A 24,808-nucleotide genomic window follows, 5' to 3' on the forward strand; every position below is an offset into this window, starting at 1 on the left:
GTGTGTGAGAAATTCAGTGTTGATTTTTAATTCCCATTTCATCTTTTTAAAACACTTTTTTTCAAGCAGTCTGTGAGTAGTTTGAGAGTGATATATTGCCTTTTACTACGTGCATCTCTAAACCAAATAACTGGAAAAATCAACAGGGCCATTGAGTATTATCAAGAAGCATTTCACTCTAGTGAAATAGTGGTTTCAAATTTTGGCGCAAGGCCAGCAGTTATAGGGGAGGGGTTAAGTTGATTACATCAACCCCAGTGCTCAACTAGTACTTATTTTATTGACACCGAAAGGATGAAAGGCAAAGTCAGCCTCTGTGGAATTTGAACTCAAGATATTAAGAGGAATGAAATGCCGCTAAGCATTTTGCCTAGCATGTTAACAACTCCGCCAGCTCACTGCCTTTTGCTCTGTAGAAATATTAGTAGTAATGACAGCCATAACAAACCAAGGTGTAGAACTAACATATTTTATCTTAAAACATTTCTACCACCATGCTGCAACTTTCATCAGACTACATAAGCATTTAAGCAAATTTTCACAGAAAAAAAAAAACTTAACACATACATACATACATATGACATCATTTATGTCTGCTTTTCCATGATTGCATGGGTCAGATGGAATTCATTGAGGCAGATTTTATTTATAGCCAGATGCCGTTTCTGTCATCAATCCTCAACTGTTTCCAAGCAAGCTAATATTTTTCCCATGGCTAGATATGTTTTTCACATAACACTGGATGCAAACAACCTCATTTATATAACAGTGATGCTCATTTACAACCATCATTTGATGTCCAGACAAGGACAGATAGACACACACACACACACATGATAGGCTCCTTTCTGTTTCTGTTGGCCAATCTTCTTACAAGTCTTCTGTTGGTTCAAGACTAAAGTAGAAGGCATTTGCCCAAAGTGCCACACAGTGGGACTGAACCCAAGACCACAAGCCACACCCCACACCTTTACACACACACACACACACAAAAATAGTGGTATTTCTGTTTTTTAATTTTGTTGTGGTAGTAGCTATTAGTTCAAAGTAATATCTATTTCTTTACTACCCACAGAGAGGACAAACAGGAACAGACAAGCGGATTAAGTCGATTATATCGACCCCAGTGCATAATTGGTACTTATTTAATCGACCCCGAAAGGATGAAAGGCAAAGTCGACCTCGGCGGAATTTGAACTCAGAATGTAACGGCAGACGAAATACAGCTACGCATTTTGCCCGGCGTGCTAATGTTTCTGCCAGCTTGCCGCCTTGTAATATCATTAAACTGTACTAGAGTCATAAATTAAATTTAATTGGGAATAGTAGCAAGAGAATTATGTAGTTATGTGTGTCAGTCCTATTATTGGATTCTTTAGTGTCTGTTCTTTCTTATCTCTAAACGCAGACTATCATGTTTACCCTATCAAGAATACCAAATGGAGAAAGACAGTATCAAGATAATGTATAAAAATAGAACTTGCAAAATGAACTTAAAAAATAAAAATAAATGATGAAGAGTAATCTCTACGGTTGAATGGAAAAGACAAACTTTATCAGATAAAGAAAAGTAATAAGTACACTCTGCCTTGATTACTGTTTGTATTTTGAATGTGTGTGAGTATATGTGCATGTGCGTATATATTTTTATTTGTCTAGTGAAAAACATATGTCTGTTTTTCCATGATATCATGGCCTAGAAGACTGTTTTTAAGGTGTTGCTTTACAGATGGATGTTCTTCCTGTTGCTAATCCTTATGTTTTTCAAGTCAATGAACTATTATTTCACAAAGCCACTCAAGGACGCAAAGCCAACAGATGGTTTGTTGACAAGGGAAATAGCAACAAAGTTACAACTTATAGCTCATTGATTATCAGATAAGCACAAACATAAACATACTTTTAAATAAACAAGCTTCTTTCAGTTTCCATCTACCGAATCCACCCATAATTCTTTGGTCAGCCTGGGATTATAGTAGAAGGCACTCACTTAAGATACCATGTGAAGGGACTGAACCAGAAACTGTGTAATTGGGATGCAAACTTCTTAACTATACAGTACATATATGTTTGTATGTAGATATGCAGATAAATATATTTAATGCTCCTGCCTTTCATAGGCAAATCACTGTTATTAGAGCCAAAAGTTAAGGAAGAAAACTCTGAAATAAACAATGCCATGTAGCAATGTCAAGGGCAAATGTTTGCTTGTAATCTCAGCATCCTTCTGTAGGGACTATAGCTTAGACCGGTATTTGTGGTAAGAAGGTGCAGCTCCTTGAAAGAGTGTTTATGACTTTTATGAAAATAAGATTTAACTGCTTGCTTTCTAACTTTCTTCAGAACTATCAAGATGTATGTCAAAGGTGTAGTTGTACATGTGTACTGTGTCAACACATATGTATAGAAATTAACCTTACAGTCTCTGTAAAATCAGTGTTTGAGTGTGGTTTCTGTTGCATTGAGTGGATAAAATATAAACTATCCTCTTGAATATGATACCAATCTATCACAAATAACTCCTTTAAATATCTGTTTCTCCGCAAAAGCTTGTAGGGTGATGTTCTGAGATGCAAAAATACACTTCATCATCATCATTTAACGTCTGTTATCCATGCTGGTATGGGTTGGATAGTTTGACCAGGGCTGGTAAGGCGGAAAGCTGGCAGAAACGTTAGCACACCGGGCAAAATGCTTAGCAGTATTTCATCTGCCGTTGCGTTCTGAGTTCAAATTCCACCAAGGTCAACTTTGCCTTTCATCCTTTTGGGATCGATTAAATAAGTACCAGTTACACACTGGGGTTGATATAATCGACTTAATCCGTTTGTCTGTCCTTGTTTGTCCCCTCTGTGTGTAGCCCCTTGTAGGCAGTAAAGAAATAAGGGCTGGTAAGCTGAGGGGCTGCACCAGGCTCCGATCTGATTTAGCAAGGTTTCTACAGCTGGATGCCCTTCCTAATGCCAACTGCTCCGAGAGTGTAATGAGTGCTTTTACATGCCACTAGCATGGTTGCCAGTTGCATGACACCAGTATATTCCATGACTATGATTTCACCTGGCTTGATGGGTCTTCTTCTCAAGCACAACATAATGCCAAAGGTCTCCATCAATGATTACTGTCTTTAATACAAGAGGCATGAGTGATTTGCTGTTTCAGTACATGACTGGTACTGATTTTATTGAGTCCTGGATAGATGAAAGGCAATGTCATCCTTAATGGGACTTGAATTCACAACAAACCTTTTTAATTCTAAATAATTTGATGTCTGATCATGGGACCTTAAATTCCTTGGTTGATATAAAAGTTCTACCCCAGTCTATCTCTTGGAGAAGTGGTAAACATTCCTCCAGTGTAAAAACAATTGTTCCAGTAATATATAAATGAACATAATAGAAAAGAAAACATCATCCATGATGGTGTGTGGTGGTGGTAGTGGGGGGGATAGCAAGAAAAGAAGTAAAAATCAGAAATACATGGATTTATATCATGTAACATATTTTTTGTATTTTTTTTAAACTTGTTATGAATGTAACAGATTTAATATTCCATTTGTACAACCTATTCTAACAATACGTAATCTAATCTTCCTGTATATAAATGAACCAAGAATTAGAGCAGATACATCTTTTGGAATGTAACGTTGCAAGTTTTATTGCACCTATTTTGTTGATATGACCTTGGCAACTGTTTATATGACCTTTGTAATATATTTATTACTTAGACAGAGCTACAAATTTCTTGTGTTGAAAATAAATACTTTTAACTCTTAGATAAGTTCTGTTTATTGTAACATTGAAGGAAAATGGCCATGTGCTTATTTTAATCAGGTCTGAATTGGCTGAGTTAAATATAAATATCTCTCTAACAGTGGTTTCAAACAATGTACTGCAGCACACTGGTGCATCATGGATATTTTTCAAAATACAATTTAAGATTTTGGAAAATCCATGATGATGTTTGAGCATTTTGAAAAATCTTTCATTCTTCACTTTGTTATACACAAATTTGATGAATGAAACAAAGTAGACAATACAGGTGCAGGCATAACCTTGTGGTTAAGAAGATTGTTTTACAACCATGTTATGTTGAGTTTAGTCCCACTGCACAGCATTTTGAGCAAGTGTCTTTACTATAGCCTCAAGTCAACCAATGCCTTGTGAGTGAATTTGACAAATTGAAACTGTGGAAACTTGTGTGTGTGTGTGTATTGTTATATATGTGTATGCCCCACACTACCACCTCCACTGCCACTTGATAACTGCCATAGTTTGTTTACATCCCCATAATGAAGTGATTTGGTAAAAAGCACTTCTAGAATAAGTACCAAACTTTAAGAAAAACTAATAAGTATGAAGGTCAACTTGTTTGACCAAATCATTCAAGGTAGTGCACCACCAGGGCCACAATCCAAAAGCTGATAAAAAAGAAGAGTGTTCTATATTTCTAATTTTAAGTTTGCTTTTTTTTTTTTAACATTTTCATGCAAAGGGTGTCTCCAGGTGCAATACAGTAAGAAAGAGTGAATCACTATTGTTTGGGGAAATGTTTATTATCTTACATGGAAACAGGTGAGGATTGGTGACAGGAAGGGTATCTGGTTGTGGAAAAATTTGTCTGGCCCATACAATTGTGCAACAGTGGATATTAAATCGATGATGATGATGACGGCTTTTCTAGTTTTATTATTATCTCTGGTCATTGATATGATTGAAAATACAAAGTTGTAGACTAAACAAAATATAGGTTTATTCTGGTCTGAAGTTTAATTATTTTCTATCAACCAGATGTTTATTCATGATATTGAAGTGAAATGTGACAAAACAATACATATGTGATTGGATAGTGATGTGGGGTCAGGTTATTATCAAAAATGGAAAAAGAATTCCTAATTTGTCTTTTTAAATATTCTTTTATTTTAAATTAATCCTTGTGATCGTTAATAATCTTATTTAAACAGTCGGCCTTCTTGTAAAAGGTTAAGCTCACTAAGATTTGCTTTTCGTTTTTTTTAGTTTATTTTTTTAGTTGTCTTTAGAATATTGATTTAAGTTTTTACTGTTAACCGTCTTTGGTTGCACTGGTGATTATTTTTTATTGTGAGATTTTATGATTTTGAAAATTTTTTTTTAATGTCTTTAAATGATTCTCTCTTGGCTGGTGTCTTGTGCTATTTGCTTAAAGCTACTTCTGGAAAATTCAATAGAAAGCATTATGCTTTCTCTAAGACCTCAGATATTCTCATTAACTGGATCTGCTATTCTTTTTTTCTTGTATTTTACAAACAGCTGTGCTAGAAATTTTATCAAGTTGTGGTGGTAGCCTGGTTTTAATTACACATGTTACGTTATGACAGTATTATTTTTCTTTTAGATTAGGGTGTGCATTACCTAATCAGAAATGATGTTCTTGTATTGTGAAATAATTGTAGCAAAATGTACCTGTCTAATCTATATTAGTATGGAATAAGATACAAATATCACTACCATATTTCTGCTCTGAGCAATTAATCTCATTTCTTACCTTGTCTATCTAACTAACCTCATTTCTTACCTTGTCTATCTTCAATCATACAACCAAACAGGCTTTATTAATGTTCTTTAAAACAGATGTGTAATAAGTTACAGATTTGTTTGTTCATTTTATAGGCCAGACAAGTACATATCGAGGCATTGTTTTATAGCTGGATGTTGTTCCTGTTGCTAACCCTCACCTGTTTTTGGAATAAGAGATTTTTCATTCCACTTTTCTTTGAAAATGCACAGTTAACATAATTAATTGACAGAGAATGTCAGCAAACATCAGCATTTTCAGCTCAGCACTTTTCCTTGCAATGTGCAAAATGTACATACAAACAAACATATGGTGGGCTTCATATAGTGTCCATCTCCCATATTCACTCACAAAACTTGTCAGTCCAAGGTTATGTGTAAGTAAGTATATATATTTATAACTAGTTTATGAAGCATTTAGTCACCCCTCTGTAATTTCCTAAGATGTTACAAAATATTTCCTGTGTGTAACGCAGATAAAATTTAGATACAGTTTAATTGAAAACAGTAACTAGTTTGTATTTATATTTACTATAACTGTTCCTGATAAGCTTAACACTGATTCAGCACTAAGTAAGATAATGACTTCCTTTGGTGTGTAAAAATACAGGTTATATTTAAGATAATAGATTGTATTAATGACAGCTGTATTAATAGAAGTAAGATTCAAACTGAACAGTTTACACACACACAGAGAACATAGTTACTTTTGATTTCTTTCTCTAAGAAATCAGAAAATATAATCATTTAGAAAACGAGTTGTGAGAATTCCCTGACAAATTTCGGCACCACAGTTTGTATTTTCAAGTACAGTACATGGTTTCTGTTAGCATTGTTCAGTAATAAATATATAACTGTTTGGTGGGCAGTTTAATATTTAGTTGGAGTAAGGCTGTGAGCTGACAGAATCGCTAGCATGCTGGGCAAAATGCTTAGCACCCATTTCCTCTGTCTTCACATTCTGAGTTCCAATTTCGTTGAAGTCAACTTTGTCTTTCATCCTTTGGGATTGATAAAATAAGTTTCAGTTGAACACTGGGATCAGTGTGAGTAACTTACTCCCTCCTCTAAAATTGCTGGCCTTGTGCCAAAATTTGTAACCAATATTTAGTTGGAACATATAAAGTTAACCTATAATATATGTGTCTTGATCATAACATTATTCAGTCAGAATTGTTAGATGTTGTAAGCTATTTATTGTACAATGTAAAATGATACACAATCATGCAATCAACTCAATGCCTTTGGATTTCAGAATTTCAATTTGTTGCATTCTGTTGAACCTAATCCTTGATTTACTTTCACAATAAACCTTTATTATTTCTGTTAGGGGTTACATTGTTTTTGATATTGCCACTAATAACATTTGAGTAGAGATATATTTTCGAGGAATAGCTTGGCTATTTTGTTAACACGGTTAAGTTGTTCATATTCTTAAAGCAAATCAGAGAGAAATCAAGAAATAATTGTGTAGGGTACAGGATACCCAACAGAAGGTTTATTAATTCATATCTTTTCCATTGGCACTGTATTGCTCTTGGAAAAGATATGTTATCGTGAAATGGTCAGATTATTCTCATCTTTTATCTTTTACTTGTTTCACTCATTAGCTGCAGCCATGCTGGGGCACTGCCTTGAACAATTTTTAGTTGAATGTATGACCAACCCCAGTACTTATTATTCTTTTTAAACCCTGGTACTTATTCTATTGGTCCCTTTTGCCAAACTGCTTAATTATACAGATGTAAACACTCCAGCACTAGTAGTCAGTGGTAGTGGTGGTGGGGCAAACACAGGCACAAAGACCCGTGTGCACACACACACACACATACACATATATAGGTGCGAGAGTAGCCGTATGGTAAGAAGCTTGCTTCCCAACCACATGGTTCCAGGTTCAGTCCCATTATTTGGTGCCTTGGGCAAGTGTCTTCTACTATAGCCTCAGGCTGACCAAAGCCTTGTGAGTGGATTTGGTAGATGGAAACTGAAAGAAGCCCGTCATATATATATTTGTGTGTCTGTACTTGTCCCCACCACCATCGCGTGACAACTGATGTTGGGGTGTTTACATCTCTATAACTTAGTGGTTCGGCAAAAGATACCGATAGAATATGTACTAGGCTTACAAAGAATAAGTCCTGGGGTTGATTTGTTCGACTAAAGGTGGTGCTCCAGCATGGCCACAGTCAAATGACTGAAACAAGTAAAAGAATGTAATATATATATATATATATATATATATATATATGTAGGTCCCGGGTTGAGTCGGGGTTAACCACAGTAAATAAGGTACTCAATACATAGCAGAGTAAATCATCAGGAAGCTTCCTGATGATTTCTTTTGAATGAAACAGTTCTAGTCCTGTAGAAGCTCCTTCTATATAATAAATATATATATATATATATATATATATATATATATATATATATATGCACACATATATTCAACAGACTTTTTAAAGTTTCTAACAAATTCACTCAGAAAGCTTTGGTTGGCCTGAGGTTATAGTAAAGGACACTTGCCTAAGGTGCCATGCAGTGGAACTGAACTGTGAACCATGTAGCTGGAAAGTTTCTTACCACAAGGCTACACCTGCGCCTATACCCAGCCACACCTGCACTTTCGTTGAAGAAAGAAAAAATAACACAAAATTGGCACAGCTTGCTGTCACAAAAGCAGCAACACTATAAAATTGATTTATGATCCATTAGCTGGCAATGCTTGAGATCACCTCCTGTAGATAGTGCCTAGAGAAGGATAGCTTCTATCGAGCTGACTTAACTATGATTTGCTGCATGTTAGGAGCTATGCCATTGGCTACCAGGAAAACCATTCAAAGTACTATAGAGTGCTTACTCAGTTTGTAGCAAATGAGTAAATACTCAATGTTATCATGGCAGTTCAGTTGGTAAGTGCACAAGTGATGTAATATGATCACCAACACAATGTGTATGTTTCCTGTGTACCACTTACACTGATATTACTACTTGTGTTAGAAAAACAGATCACCAAAATCCATTTTCTTCTAGGGAGTGTCACATCAAAAATATAGGTAAGTTCTGTTACTTGGAAAATAAATATATTAAGTGGCAATACTGTATCTTTATCTTTTACTTGTTTTAGTTATTAGACTGTGGCCATGCTGGGGCACCACCTTGAAGAATTTTAGTTAAATAAATTGGTCCTGGTACCTATTGTTTTTAAGTGTGGTACATATTCTATCAATCTCCTTTGCTGAACTATTAAGTTATGGGGACATAACAACCACACTAGTTGTCAAGTGTAGTGGAAGGACAGACACAAAGATACACACAACATATATTTACACGACAGGCTTCTTTCATTTTTCACCTACTAAATCAGTGGAGGTACATGGCCTAGTGGCTAGAGCAGCGGACTCGCGGTCAAGGGATCACGGATTCGAATCTCTGACCGGGCGATGTGTGTGTTTATGAGCGAAACACCTAAGCTCCATGCGGCTCCAGCAGAAGGTAATGGCAAACTTCTGCTGACTCTTTTGCCACAATTTTCTCTCATTCTTTCCTCCTGCAATCTTGCAGTTCACCTGTGACGGACTAGCATCCCATCCAGGTGAGGAGCTTTACGTCAAGGAAACCGGCCCTAAGGAGCCAGGCATGGCTCGAGAAGGAACAAACAAACAAACAAACCTACCAAATCCACTCAAGGCTTTGGTCAGCCAAAGAAAACACAAACCCAAGGTACCATACAATGGTACTGATCCCATGTCACAATAACACACAAAGTTTCACTGGTGTAAGGGTATTTCAACCTTGCTGCATGTCTCCTCAATTAGAGTCACCATTTCAGACCAATGAATCTTACAAGAGTAAAATAATTTGCTTACTGATTTCTATAAAAAAGAGCTATATAATGTTCTATCTCCCTGCAAAGTACTGTTAGCCTATTATTTTGGTACCATAGTCTTGAGTTGGCCATGGCTTTATTTGTGAAATTTTGTAGGCAAAAGTTTATCAAGTGTATGGATGTATACATATATACACGCATTTGTTTGCATTACATCCTTTCTTTCCATGCTGGGGAAAATTTAGTGTTTAGAAGGTAACATACATTGCAATATTAAATTCTGCATTAAGGCAATGGGCTGGCAGAATCATTAGCATGCTGGGCAAAATGCTTAGTGACATTTTGTCTGTCTTTACATTCTGAGTTCAGATTTTGCCTGTCTTTACATTCTGAGTTCAGATTTTGTCGAGGTTAGCATTACCTTTCTTCTCTTCATGGTCAATAAAATAAGTTCCAGTTGAGTACTGGGGTCGATGCAATCGACTTATCCCCTCCCACAAACCTGCTGGCCTTGTGCCACAGTTTGAAACAATATTGAATTCTGCATTATCTTATGCTGTGCAACCCTCCCTTTTGTCCTCTCTCTGAGGTTGATAAAATAAATACCAGACATCAGTATTGGAGTTAATATATGTATATGCTTTATGCTTTAAGTGCTTTACTCTCTATGGAACATAAGCCATGTACCAGCACAGCCACAGTACAATGGCTGAAACCAATAAAAGAATAAAAGAATCCAAACCATATATGTTTTCAAAAGTTAATATTTAATACTCCAATTTGTTATAAGACATTGAAATGTCAATTATTAACAGTTTAACTCAGTACTTTCCTAATTGCTTTGAGAGTCTGCAACATAGAATCATTCAACAAACCAGAATGCTTTGCAGTTGTACTGTTGTTGCATTTTTGTTAGTATTGCCAGATACCCTGTTTTACGCTAAGTCTTGGGACTACAGAATATATATATATATATATATATATATATATATATATATATATATATTTATTTACTTTTGATATGGTCTGAATAAAAATGAATTGATGGGGTTGCTATTGTACATATAGAGGCTGTACTCTTTTTTTTTTTTCCTACCATTGTTCATGTTTGTAACTGTCCATAACTCACCAGTTGGCAATGTGGAGAAAATTACCACATAGAAATTATTGATATATTTTGCAGTAGCATTGCAAAACTAATAGCATCATTTTCACCATTAACTAACTAAATTTTCTTTTTTGGGGCTGTTTTATTATTTATCTGTCAGTCATTGGATGGTAGCCAAGCTGGGGCAACACATTGAAGGGTTTAAACAAATTGACTTCAGTCCTTGGTTTTTAAAGCCTGGTACTTATCCTATTAGTTTCTTTGGCCAAACTGTAAGACTTTAACACACCAACACTAGTTGTTTAGTGGTGCTGGGGCACAAACCCAAGACACATGCATGTATATATATATATATATATATAAACATAAAAACATGACAGGCATCTGGTTTCTGTCTACCAAATTCACTCACAAGGCTTTGGTTGGCTCAAGGCTATGATAGAAGACACAAGGTGCTGCATAGTAGAACTGAATTCAAGACCACATGGTTGGGAAGCAAGGTTCTTAACCACACAGCCACATTTGTGCCTATCACTATTCTTTATTGCATTATAAGAAAATATTTTTTACAACAAACTTTAAGTAACCTAAGCATTTTTATCCTTGCTTTATTTATACAATAAATGAACCCTCATTAAAATGAACTAAAAGGAGGAAAGAATGCCCATTTTAGCCAATTGTCTGAATTTGTCTTGGTTAACAGATAGGGGTTAACATGGTTTATGTTTACAATATTGGAAATATATCCAGTCCATGATGAACAGCATAAACAGTAAAAAAATTACTGAAAATATTAGAACTATCATACAACTTTATAAAACATAAATATATCATAACCATCATTTAATGTCCACTGTCCATGAGGCATGGGTTTGGACAGTTTAACCGGGGCTGGCAACCTGGAGAGCTACACTAGGCTCCAGTCTGATTTGGGATGGTTTCTTATTTCTTTACTGCCCACAAGGGGCTACACACAGAGGGGACAAACAAGGACAGACAAATGGATTAAGTCGATTATATCGACCCCAGTGCGTAACAGGTACTTATTTAATTCACCCTGAAAGGATGAAAGGCAAAGTCGACCTTGGAATTTGAACTCAAAACGTAGCAGCAGACTAAAGACTGCTAAGCATTTCGCCTGGCGTGCTAACATTTCTGCCAACTCGCTGCCTTTATTTGGCATGGTTTCTATGACTGACTGTCCTTCCTAATGCCAACCACTTTACAGACTGTGTTGAGTGCTTTTACATGGTACCAGCACAGAACTTTAGTTAGGCCAATCCTCTTCACCAGGGTGAGTGGCCTTAACACTTCTGCTGTCAAGTATGCATCTTCTGGAGTACAGTAAGATGCCAGGTAATCTCACCTGAAAGGTTCAGTGTTCTGAGGTTGTCCTTCACTACTTCATCCCATGTCTTCCACATGTTCCATCTATTTTGAGAGATTGGCGCTTCTTTATGGAGCTGTCAGCATCCATCCACATCAGATGACCAAACCAGTGCAGTCTTCTCTCTTGCAAACTTCATCTAATTCCTTTTATGCCGAACTGCTCTCTCAATACACTAGCACTCTGTCGAACATGTACACTTACATTACACATCTAGCGGAGCATGAAATTATTTAACATTACCCTAAAATTGAAAAGCCAGTATTTAAAAAAAAAGTGTTAATTTCATTTATCTGTGATAAATGATATGTGAGATGAATGTGGTTAATTGGGAGTAAAGTAGAAGTGATAATTTGTTATTATGAGTTAGTAGAGCAGTGATGCTCCACTGTGTCTTACCTGCCACTTGTAGAAGCATGAGGTGACTAAGGAATGATTGAGGCAGGGAGCTGGCACAAACGTTAGCATGCCAGGCAAAGTGCTTAGCGGTATTTAGTCTGATGTTACGTTCTGAGTTCAAATTCCGCCGAGGTTGACTTTACCTTTCATCCTTTCGGGGTTGATAAATTAAGTACCAGTTACACACTGGGGTTGATGTAATCGACTTAATGTCCTTGTTTGTCCCTTTTATGTTTAGCCCCTTGTGGGCAATGAAGAAATAAGGAGTAATTGAGTTGGTGGCAGTTTGATCATCATTATTATCAGCAAGTTCAACAGTTGCTGCAGGGATAGGATGATTTGGCTTCAAGAACAAGGTCAAAATTCAATTGTCTCCCTTGCTGTATCTGCTTCTGGAGAAGGAATTCTGTTAAGACTGGAAATGTTGATGATATTTCTGAACATTAGTGTCTGTTGACTAGTCAATGTCTGAAATTACTTTATCAATGAATTCTCACACAACTGTCAGTATGGTTTCTTTGGACATGGTTTGTTAACTTGTTCTTTCTGACTATCTTTGCTGTCATCAATAATATCTACATGCACTATTTCTTCTCTCAACACTTTGTATCTTTGGTCTCTATTGGTGTCTTCTAATTAGATTATCACATGATCTTCTGTAGCATGTTTGACCTACCCTTTAACCGTTTAGCATTCAAACTGGCCATATCCAGCCCAAAATATTCTAGCTGTTTTATGTTCAAACTAACTAGATCCAGCCTTTCATACCTATCCTTCAATGTTATTCTTGAAGCTATGAGATAATGCATCATTAATTCAAAATAATGTGAATAAATAAGCATTACACTTGACAGAGTAATCTAAATGCTAAAGGATTAAAGTATACAATGAAAATCCTTTGATATGAATCTTCAAGATCATATTTTTTCTTCTGCATAGTGCAAAACTTGTCATATTTTTTTTTCTCTCAAGGATTGGCCAGAGTAGCTTCAACGCCTTTCACGAAGCTACTAAATTCAATATTGCAAACACAAGTTCCAGTTCTTCATTTATCTTCATATGTGTCTTCCTTTTAGATCATCCTCTTCTATCACCATGAGAACATCATGCAAATATCTTTATTGATGTAATCTCTTGCAGGTTGCAACTATTCCCTGATCCATTGATTGAATCATGAAGGTAACATCTGGTGCTAAGAACATGCCCCTTAGTTTATTTTACCATCATTACAAACAAGTCGGAGACCACCTAAAGGAGCAAGAGTGTTGTCCAAAATAATTGGCAGAAATTTTAAGGATATCTTCCTGGTACTCATGTAGTGCAAGAGTGAAATGTAGGCAAAAATTAGAGTTATGGGTTAAGACCCTCTTTGGTCATGAATGACCATGGAATTGTGCCCAGAAAGTTACCCTCCGAGGCACAAGTCCAGGCAAGGTTGTTTATGGAAGACCACCAGTTGCCCATTCACACCAGCCTCCCCTCTCCATGCCACTGATGTTATCCATGGGAAAGGCAAAGGCTGCTACAGTTTGACACCAGTGACATTGCAACTCATTTCTACTGCTGAGTGAACTGGAGCCATGTGAAATAGTGTCTTGCTCAAGAACACAACACACAGCCTGGTCCAGGAATCAAACTCACTACTTCATGTTCGTGAGCCCAACGCTCTAACCACTGAGCCATGCACCTTCACATAAGCAAAAATTACTTGATGAAGAAATGCATATTGAATTGTGATTTCCTGGAATGGTAATAATATACTAATAGCCAGTGTAATTTTTCTTCAACTCTCTACCTTCACTATTGTCTGCATTAGTGCAAAGTGACTCTGAATAATGTTTGTTATTTAATTTATGTCTGGGTCAAGAGGCTTCCTTCTTAAAAGCTTGGCTATTTTTGTGAAATGACCTCCATTATACATACTAGCAAATCTACCCATTTACGATGGAGGCATAAAATGAGGGAGGAAAGTCATAACAGCAGTATGTATTGAGAAATGTATAAATGGACTTGATAGATTACTGGGTGATGTCTTAGAGAAATCACATTATTGTTGGTGATACAGCATTCTATAACAGCTATATGACATGTGAAATAGGCTCTCAGCCTCTGTGCCACGAATGGTTACGTGGACCACTCCTAATGAAAGCCTGAGGTTCCTTCAACCATTGCATAAAAGTATTAAGAAAAATGTTATTTAGATATACATTTATTTTAGTTGTTTACACTATTTTATGCTTGTTTATACTCTTATACATTCAAAGTTCACAAATTTCCTTATTTTAAATATGAATCATATTCCTTTCAATAATATCAATATGATTACAAAACTTCTTTGTAGACAATATTTTCTGTTTGGTCAGCACTAATTTTCAAATTTCTCGAGTCCGTTGCTCTACTCATAGCAACATATAACTGGTTGTGTATAAACGTCGGAGTGGGTAAAAATACACCTATGCAATCTAAAGTCTGGCTCTATGCCTTGTTTGCTGTGAAAACGTGAGTGGAATCTTTAGGGTTACAAAAAAATCAAGCTAAGGCTTACATTTCACTATTTTATACGAATAATGTCTGGATGTTCTTGTACCATGGGTTATTTTGATTGACAAAACTGAGACGTAAATAACAGCTGCTTCAATTAATTGTTTTGAATCCTGCTTGAGACTGACACACTTAAATAACCACTAATAATCACATACACTATATACTGACACATGCTTTTCCCATTTTAGTTTCGTTATTAACTGTCCTTGTGACCCCCTTCATATCTACAATAGGGTCATGAACTATACAATGAAAATCCAGAGTTACTCACTGTTGGTGAATTTTTAATAAAAATGTGAAGGTGGTTTATCAATTCAAAAATCGATATCCATGTAATAATCATACTTTCTGATTTTTTAATGCTAAAAACCTTCCTGACAACCGTCTTTGTAATCACGAAAAATATCGTAACCATTGGTCCAGCCATCTGGCCGTGAAGAAGGAACAGACAAAGAGATAGACAGACAGATGAACATAATGCCCATTATAGTAAGATAGCAAATCTGCCCATCTATGATGAGAAATAAAGGGATAGTATTGCAAATCTAAACCCTCTAAATTCACAAATTCTATGGGGTGGAAATCCAGAGTTAATCCTCATCTTGGGAATTTTAACACAAAAAATCAAAGGTGATTTATTAATACAAAACTCAATATCCACTAAATAATCATACTTATTCACAGTTGAAGGGGATCCTAGTTTTGCAGGCTGCATGGAACCTTGCTAGTGCTGATGCCATAGGGAGGGGGGAACTACTCAGCATATACTGTAAAGTTGATGACATTAGGAAGAGTATTAAGCAATGGAAACCACGACAAAAACAGACCTAGGAGCAGGAGACAGACCTCAGACCCATCAGATCCTGTCAAACCATTCAGACCATGGAGCATGGACATTAAATGGTGATGATGATATGTACTTGTTAAATGTTACTCACTTCTTGTTCCCATTTTTGTCATTCTCCAGTTAACCCACCATCCATCCACTGTGTATCATGATATGACTGGCTGTGGACATAACAACTGTCACAATATTTCATAACAAAAGAATAAGAAAGCAAGTTTCCTATTGTGTTTTATGATTATTACTATTGAGTGAGCTTTATAACCATGATAAATTTACAATTTTATGACTGTGCAGCTCACGTATAATATTTCCCTAAAAAAATTGATATTTGAAGATGGCAGAAAGCAACACTGATATCTCATTCTTAATACTGACTTTGTTAGTTTTATCTGCTGTCTAACTTAACAGGGTTGAATAAGGGTTTACTGTATATTTCATGCTGAATTACCGAGTCAAAGGCCTTTGTCAGATCAGCTGGATTTCAGTATCTATAATATTAATATACTAGTTTATGCTGCAAAATGATTAGCTGAAGCAAGGAGCAAAGACAGAGATGAGTGTTTTAGTGAAATGGGACATGGTGGCAGTTAGAGGTAGGAGACAGGGAATGCTATTATATTGGTTTCAAGTTTTGGCAAAAGGCCAGTAATTTCAGGGGAGGGGAGTAAGTTGATTACATTGACCTTAGTGCTCAACTGGTAATTATTTTATTGACCTCAAAAGGATGAAAGACATGTTGACTTCAGTGGAATTTGAACTCAGAGCACAAAGACAGACAAAATGCTGTTAGGCATTTTGTCTGGTGTGCTAATGATTTTGTCAGTTCACTGTCTTAGGGAGTGCTATTATATTAAACAGTGAGAATGAGAGTATATATATATTCTTGGAATGCAAACATTGCATTGTCAAGCTTAGATTTTCATTTTGTGCATGTGGGAGTATACATACATGTATGTGCAAGAACACAGCCACAAAATACGATGGAGAAAATAGTACTCAACTCCAGGTACCAAAGGTAGAGTCAAATATTAAATATTAGTGATACTGAAAAACTTTGGACGCCATTACTGTTTCAGCTTCATTAATGATATTTTGCCTTGGGCTCTCACCAATGAAATTGTAAAAGTACCACCATGACATGGAGCATGTATCAGGCATTTGGTAGCTGTCACAGAGTTCATCCCTCTCCAGAGAGGGACATAGAAAGAATGAAAGACAGAAAAAAGAAGTTACTAGGGTACATGATTGATAGTTTATGAATTAGCCTGAAAAAGCTGATTTGAACTCAAGGAACAGAGAGAGGTGTAGTGATTATTGCAAGGCAGTCTAGCCAACACTATAATGAATAAGTCACTCCATTCCCTTATACATGCAAAAGACTGACTCAACTTAAATAAAAAATACAATATATATGAGACAGACTCAACCATATATGTATGTATGTATATATATGTGTGTGTGTGTGTGTGTGTGTGTGTGTGTGTGTGTTTGTGAGCAAGAAACTGACTCCACAAAAATAAAAAAAAATAATATATATACTTGAGTAGGTCTTTTGAATAACCTATTTTAATTGATATTTCCTTTCTGGGTTAGAATAATTAGCAGGCGGAAGGCTTCATGGATACTGCTCCCTTCGAAAAAACATACAGATGTCAATAGACTACAGAAGAATAAGGTGACACATTAAATTACCGAGAAAATGAGTCAGTCAGGAAAGTAATTTGTCACAACTGACCTTGCCAAAAAGGTTATATTATTTTGGCACAGAATTTGGCATATACTATGTTAGAGAGCTCTGAAAGTTGTATCCAATTAGCTATGGAAAAGGAAGTAGTATTACTAACATACTTCTTGTGTCAGATGCTTTTATTTATTTCTATTGTTTTTTTTTGTTCTTCCTTGATCATTTGTTGAGATTTCTTTTTTTCATAAGTAGCCAGTTGTTACTTGGTTGTAATATTTTAAAAGAGTGTAAGAAGTTTTCTTTTTATGCTTACTTGTGATTACTTACCCCCCTAATTTTCTACTATCCCACTCTTTCTTGTATAACTAACAGATGAACTGCTATTATACATAGGAATATATGTTAAAAAGTCTCATTAATGAGTCTTTTGGCACAGGACTATAGTACCAATCATTTTGTCGAGCACACACACACACATATCCTTTAAGTTCGTTTATGGGAAAACATTTTGAATATGCTAATAAAAGCTCCTCTTCTCTTCTATTAAGCCATCTACAGCCTAATGCTACCAACTGGTGATACCAGTTTTTTGGGGTTGCTCCAAGCTGTGGTGATATAATGCAGGATGAATATAGTAATAATGATAATAAGAGCACTCAGAGAGCACAAACCTCCACCAAGGTAATACCAGCATCTTTTCAATGATTAGCTGGAGATGATTTTTAAAATGAGAATATCTGAAATAAACTGGACTGCTCTCACAAATGAGAATACTAAAAAAATGAACCCAACTCCACTCAGATGGAAAAATAATCCAAATATATATATTGAATGAGAGGTGAAGAGAGAGGAGATGAAATACTGATGCAGTGAAGAAGTAGTGAGAGTAATAGCCATGACTGAGTGGGAGTTAGAGAAAAGAATGACAATGAGAAAGACGAAATGAGGTGGCAAAGAGAGCGTCGCGGGGGGAATGAGAAAGGAAGGGGTGATAGATGAATAACGAAGAAAGGAGTGAAAAAGCTGATAAACAGTGTTTGAAGTGTGAGTTTTTGTGTGTGCAAAGGAGAGGTATGTTTGCATATGTGTGTGTGTGTATGTGTGTGTGTACGTACAATGGAAATGAGCTGGTAATGTTCAACGCTGAAAATGTGTGAGTATATGTGTGTATGTGTATGCAAGTACAAGACAACTATGTGAAACTTTACGTGTAAACTAAAAATAGTTGGAAAAATAATCCAGAATCCTTGTCCGGTACCAGATCAATCCCAAAATTTAATGAGACTGTGCCACTCACAAGACCAAACGCCCCTGAAAGTTTCATCCGAATCCATCGAGTGGTTCTTGAGATGTCTTATCCACAAACAAACAAACACAACTGAAAACAATATATCTGCCTTTGCTAAGTCGGAGGTAATAATGGTTTCAAATTTTTCCACAAGGGCAGCAATATTGGGAGAGGGGATGAGTCGATTACATTGACACCAGTGTTCAACTGGTACTTGTTTTATTAATCCTGAAAGGATGAAAGGTAAAGTTGACCTCAGCAGAATTTGAACTCAGAACATATAGACAGACAAAATGCTACTAAGCATTTCACCCAGCGTTTTAACAATTCTGCCAGCTCACCTAATAATAATGACAATAACAACAATAATAATAATAATCCATGGATGGAATTTATGGACAGAATATTTATAAATTCCATCAATGGATTATTATTATTTTTATTACTACGTACACACACACACACACACACACATATATAGTTGTTAGAATCTTTCCAGATAGTTTTTGTGTTTTAATATTTTGATTAGGCATTGCAATACTAATAACTTGGGGTAGATCTCTGTATATGCATGCTTCTGAATGGAGTGTTTGTCAGGTACAGAGCAGTAATAAGAAAAGAGATGACAAACGAATAATGGATTATCTTATGAACTTCATTAGCTTACAACTGTTTCCGCTATAAGATGCAATGAACTCATAGTTGAGTGCCTGAGTAACCCCCTTTCGGTTTCATCAGAGCCTCAAAAATGAAGAGCATTTTATTTAGGAAAACAAAAACATTTAAGCCTACATTCAGAAAGGCAACTACCATTGAGAGAGCAGTGATTTGATACTCCCACACATTTGCTTTCTTGGTAATTGCCTTCCTGATTGTAGGCTTAAATATTTTTGTTTTCCCAAATAAATTGCACTTCATGTTTGGAGCTCTGATAAAACTGTTGGGTGTTACTCAGGCACTCAACTATGAGTCTACCACTTCTTATAGTGGAAGCAGCTATCAGCTAATGAGGGTCATATGATAATTGGTCATTCTTTGTCATCTCTTTTCCTATATATATATATATATATATATATATATATAATCATCGTCAATCTGTCTGTCTGTCTGCCTGCATGTCTGTCTATCTGTCCGTCTGTCTATCTGACTTGATTATGCAGAATATTGGAAATGATTGACATTCATTTATAACAATCGTGATGTAAAGACAAAGAAACATACACTAACGCATGCATATGTGTGTTGTGTGTGTATGTACACATACAGTTGGCTTCTTTCAGTTTCCATCTACCAGATCCACTCACAAGCTTTGGTCAGCCCAGGGCTAAACTAGGAGATACTTGCCCAAAGTAGCATACAGTGGAATTGTTCTGGGATGAAAGGTGGTACGTTGTGATTAGGACATAGGCTGGACACCATATGAATGAGAAGGAAGAGAAAAGTGCATCAGAAGAGCTTGAGTGGATGCAGTACAAGACTAGGTAGTTTGTAGGAGAGGAGACCACTTCAGTTGAAGGAAGAGACAATACATTTGTAGAATGTATTGGTGAGTAAATCCCTGTCACTTAGTCATGCGGCCTTACTTAGGAATAGAGTCTAAGATACTTGTGTGTTAGTAGCAACTGTTCCCAGATGTGAGAGGAATAATCCACTGTGGGTCTCATGTAAGCTCATCTGAGAAAGCTAGTAGCTGTTGGGGTATGAAATATTTTCTGGCCTTGCAGAGAAAGGCCTGTTTTTGCTATGCTGATAAATTGACATGTTAAATTACAGAGAAAATGAGTCGGCCAGAAAGGTAAAACTGAGAAATGTGCATTTCCTAGGAGTCGTCCTCAGTAATGGTCACGGCCAGCATTTGTAGCGACTGTGAGAGTTCTTGTCATGTATAGTGATTATGCTTTGTTGTGTTGAAAGAGACAATACTGAGAGGTAATATTTATTCCCATTTAAATGTGGATGTTCTGTTAGAACAAACTTTACTGCAGTAGGTACCACGAGAGAAACTCTTATATAGGCTTTTGGTGCAAAATGCACACTTGTTTATATCACTAGTGGGGAGCTAACTCCCCACCAACTCCAGTGCCAAGACCACCAGATCATATGATTTCGACTTTCCTTGGTCTCATCAGTGATGAACACTCAACTGCTGGAGATAGCAACAAATCTTTTCACTAGCAATATATAGAAAGAAAATCAGTGCCTGTTCAGGCACTGGTGTTGTGATTAGCCAGTGAGCTTGCTAAAAAATATTTATTAGCAATAGAGGCAGTATTAATACCGTACTTCTGTGTCTGTTTTGGCATTGGTTTTTAACAGCTGGATGCCCTTCCTAACACCAGCCACCCAGCAGAGTGGACAAGAATAGTGTTGGGAAAAAAACTGAAGTTAAACGATGAAGTACACCAGAATTGATTATGTGAGTCTGAGAGAATTCTGTCAGTACATGGTGTGATCTGAAGGGAAACTACAAATTGAAAGATTGTGGCAGATGGGTCTTATAAGTCGGTAGCTTTTGTTGGAGGTTCATCTACATGTCGCAATTGGATGTTTTACTGGTGTCAAATGCAATATTGTTTACACTAAATGTTTCAAGGGCAAGGGCTCACTGGTGAGTGATATAGCAGAGTAGGACTTCTCAGTTTTACCAAGAAAAGAATGTATATTGGATAAAAAAATAGACATAAGGAAATATATACATTATTCAGTGTGGTAACTATTACTATTCATAGTTAGTATCAGTTTGTCATGAAAAGAAATAGTGGCTTTATTGATGATATTTAATTGATATTTTGCTTATTCCTCCATTAGACCAATTTCCCTTTTACCCAGATTAGCAAGTTTCTGCTTTTAGGAGGCCCTCAGGATCAATTTATGAGTGTTACAGTCTCTAGTCTTGTTGGCAAGCTAGTCAATACTACTACACTTTCAGTCATAGGACTAGAAAATCTTGTCTCCCAGCATTCATAATTATTTTTTTTTGTTTTGTTTTTGTTTTAGAAATATGCAAAAGCTTCATTATGCATTAAGAACATTTCTTGTAAATTAATTGTTTAGAAAGTTTTCGAGACAAGTGGAAATGGATGCAATAAATTTTCCAATAAGACACAGTTAATTTTCACTGGAATCATTGACTCATTAATTATACATTATTAACATTTGGTGTTGTGTGTCACTTATGTTTCCTGCTAGAAACAGCAGCCAAACTTTCATAAAATTAAACCAAATGATGGTGTAATCACAACTGGAGTGCCATTGATCGTAAATCTGCTCATTTAGGGTAAACCTAGAGTTAAGCAACAGCAAACAAAGCAAAACACAGACAAGAGTTAAGAATTACTTTGTTTCCTCTCCAATACTAGTAGTTACTGTTTATTAATTTGGTTCCCAATTTCAAATAATGTGTTTAAAAAATCTGAGAAAATATGATTGGAAAATCAACCAACATTTCAAACATCATCTTTACAGACTTTTTTTTTGTTTTGTTTTCTCTTTTGGCTGCTTCAGCCCCTCTAAGACCAAACTTGTAAGTTTTGGGGTGGGGGTGGGGTGTCATTTAAAATTTCCCAGTATGATTACAGTCAATTGAAACTGAACTGTTTTCATTACCTGTTTTTCCTAACTGAACTGTTTTTTTGCTGTTCACAAATATTTTTTCTCCACCCTCTTAAATCCCACCCCAACCACTTAGTTGAGAGGGCCTTTCTCCCCCATCTTTCCTTTTCTTGTTGTTTCCTGTCTTGCAAGTTACTTGGCAATCCTACCAGTGCCAGTGGCACGAAAGAAAAGAAAAAAGAAGAAAAATGCACCGAGTACACACTGTAAAGCAGTTGGCTTTAGGAAGGGCATCCAGCCATAGAAACCATGTAAAAGCTGACATGGAGCACAATGCAGCCCTGTGACTGACCAGATCCTGTCAAACAGTCCAACCCATGCCATCATAGAAAATGGATGTTAAACAGTGATAAATGATGATGTATTTTCTGTATAGGGTTGCATATTTCTCTTTGTATTTGATACATTTTTTAATGAAAATCATAGCTTCTTAATTAGGGATACAACTAAACACTGCAAGTTATTTTGTCCTACATTCTAGTAATTCTGTTTATCACTGCCTTAGTAAGTTCCTAAACTTGGCATCACATTGTTCGTTTTGCAACTGCTTTTACAATTATTAGGATAAAAATAAACAATGTAATTGTTCGTTAAATTAATGCTGTTTTGTTGTGGGATATAGAATGTTATGTCATTAAAATGCATTAACAACCTGCAATTTCTAAATCTAATCCTAATGGGATACTGGGGAATACATTCTTAGCTTTATACTAAAATTTACTAGGTATATGTTTATATATTCTAATTATTAGGAAGTAAGAAGTTCCCATTTGAGATTTTTTTAGTTTGAACCAAGTAATATACAGTGGAACTTTGCCAACAGTTTGTATTCTAAGTATAGAAAAATATATAAGGGAACATTATCTTTAATTAATTTGGCAATTGTAAATTGGAAAATTGTCTAGCAACAATTATCTGCTATAAATATCCTTGTAACCTGTTATGTCTACAGTTTGATGTCAGTGGAGCTTTCAGTAAATTAAAGCCTGATTTCATTTGTCTTTTATTGTGGGTTGTTCACACTTTAATTTATGAAAATTGCAACTGTTAGTGTGGAATGTGGATTGTGACCTGAAAAACTCAATGTAGTTTCATTTGAGGTTTCATGTACCTTTAAGCATTGGCTGTTTGTCTTTGCAAGATGTGAAAATTATTTAGTGACTTTGGTCTCAGGTTCCTAGTGAATTCTGTTTTCCAAGAATATTTTGAAATTGAGTGTACAACTTATGTGATGTTTTAACTACTTTAGCTAGACCGCAGCCTGTTGATGATTATGTAAGATCTTCACTGAATTCAGCATAGGCGATAACTTCAAAAGTATCATAGATGACAAAATTGATGAATATATTTGTGATACATTCATAATCAGAATCTCTTCTGCTCAGACTGTTACAAGACAAAACTCTAACTTTGGTTGTAGATCAGTACCAGGCTTAGGACTCTGCTCATTAGCCTCCACTGAAGTGGCTAGAGAAGAATTTTTGAATTCTGAAACAAATCACACCTCTAAAAGGACCTCTTCTTCTGCAGCTGCACATTGTCATACTCATAGGTACTATTTCTGTGATGTGGTTGTCCTCAATGTCCAGCTCATGATACTAGTCATTTGTTTCAAGTGTAGGAAAGGGAATATTTTTCAAAGGTCTATCAATCCTCAAAAGAACTAGTGAGCACTTCTGCTCTCTCTGTTACATAGACTTGAATCAGGAATGTGCTGCCAAGGTAGGCAGTGCCTGCCTAGAATAAAATAGATCGATAGCCACATTTTCCTTTTATGGCAAAATATGCACCCAATTCAATGAAGTTATGAAGGTTACTCAGATTACTATGCATAAAATGCAAAATGTTTTATCTTTTTGTAGATTAAATAGGCATAATTCGCCCCCGTTTTTCAATCTCAGTATTTAAGCTATGCATAGTAGTACTTTCAGTTTCCATCTACCAGATCCACTCACAAGCTTTGGTCAGCCCAGGGCTATACTAGGAGATACTTGCCCAAAGTAGCATACAGTGGAATTGTTCTGTGATGAAAGATGATACGTTGTGATTAGGACATAGGCTGGACACCATATGAATGAGAAGGAAGAGAAAAGTGTATCAGAAGGGCTTGAGTGGATGCAGTACAAGACTAGGTAGTTTGTAGGAAGAAACAATACATTGTGTAGACTCCTACAACAACACTGTTTCCTTTACGTGTTATAAAGGCAGAATTAAATCTGCCTTCAACTCAGTCACGCGCCTGTGTTTCGCTTATTTTTTGTGTGCTTTACTACATAAAGGTCACCAACTGCCTACCCTAAGAGTTACTAATGGCATGTGCCTGGCTTGAATATATATATATATATATATATATATCTGCGTCAAAAGAAATTCATTGACTATTGACCTAGCTATTCATAGAAAATATAGTTTCTGTAAATTATAACCTGATCTGCTATATACAAAGCAGTCAGTTTATTATGTATGGTATTGGGTGACCAGCTGAAATGTTTGACAACTCACATCCTGTCACTAGCACTGACTCCATTGTTTCTGTGATAAAAGATACTTTTAATGAT

The 24,808-nt window shown here is 36.0% G+C and overlaps 1 protein-coding gene across 1 annotated transcript in view; it reads left to right on the plus strand.

Annotated features, from left to right (window-relative positions):
* The window catches only part of LOC115212779 (oxysterol-binding protein-related protein 8), a 143,312-nt gene that overhangs the window by 25,412 nt on the left and 93,092 nt on the right, over positions 1-24,808 (plus strand). The gene's annotated exons all lie outside the window — the stretch shown is intronic.

The sequence above is a fragment of the Octopus sinensis genome, linkage group LG6, assembly GCF_006345805.1.
Source record: "Octopus sinensis linkage group LG6, ASM634580v1, whole genome shotgun sequence".
Classification (NCBI taxonomy): domain Eukaryota; kingdom Metazoa; phylum Mollusca; class Cephalopoda; order Octopoda; family Octopodidae; genus Octopus; species Octopus sinensis.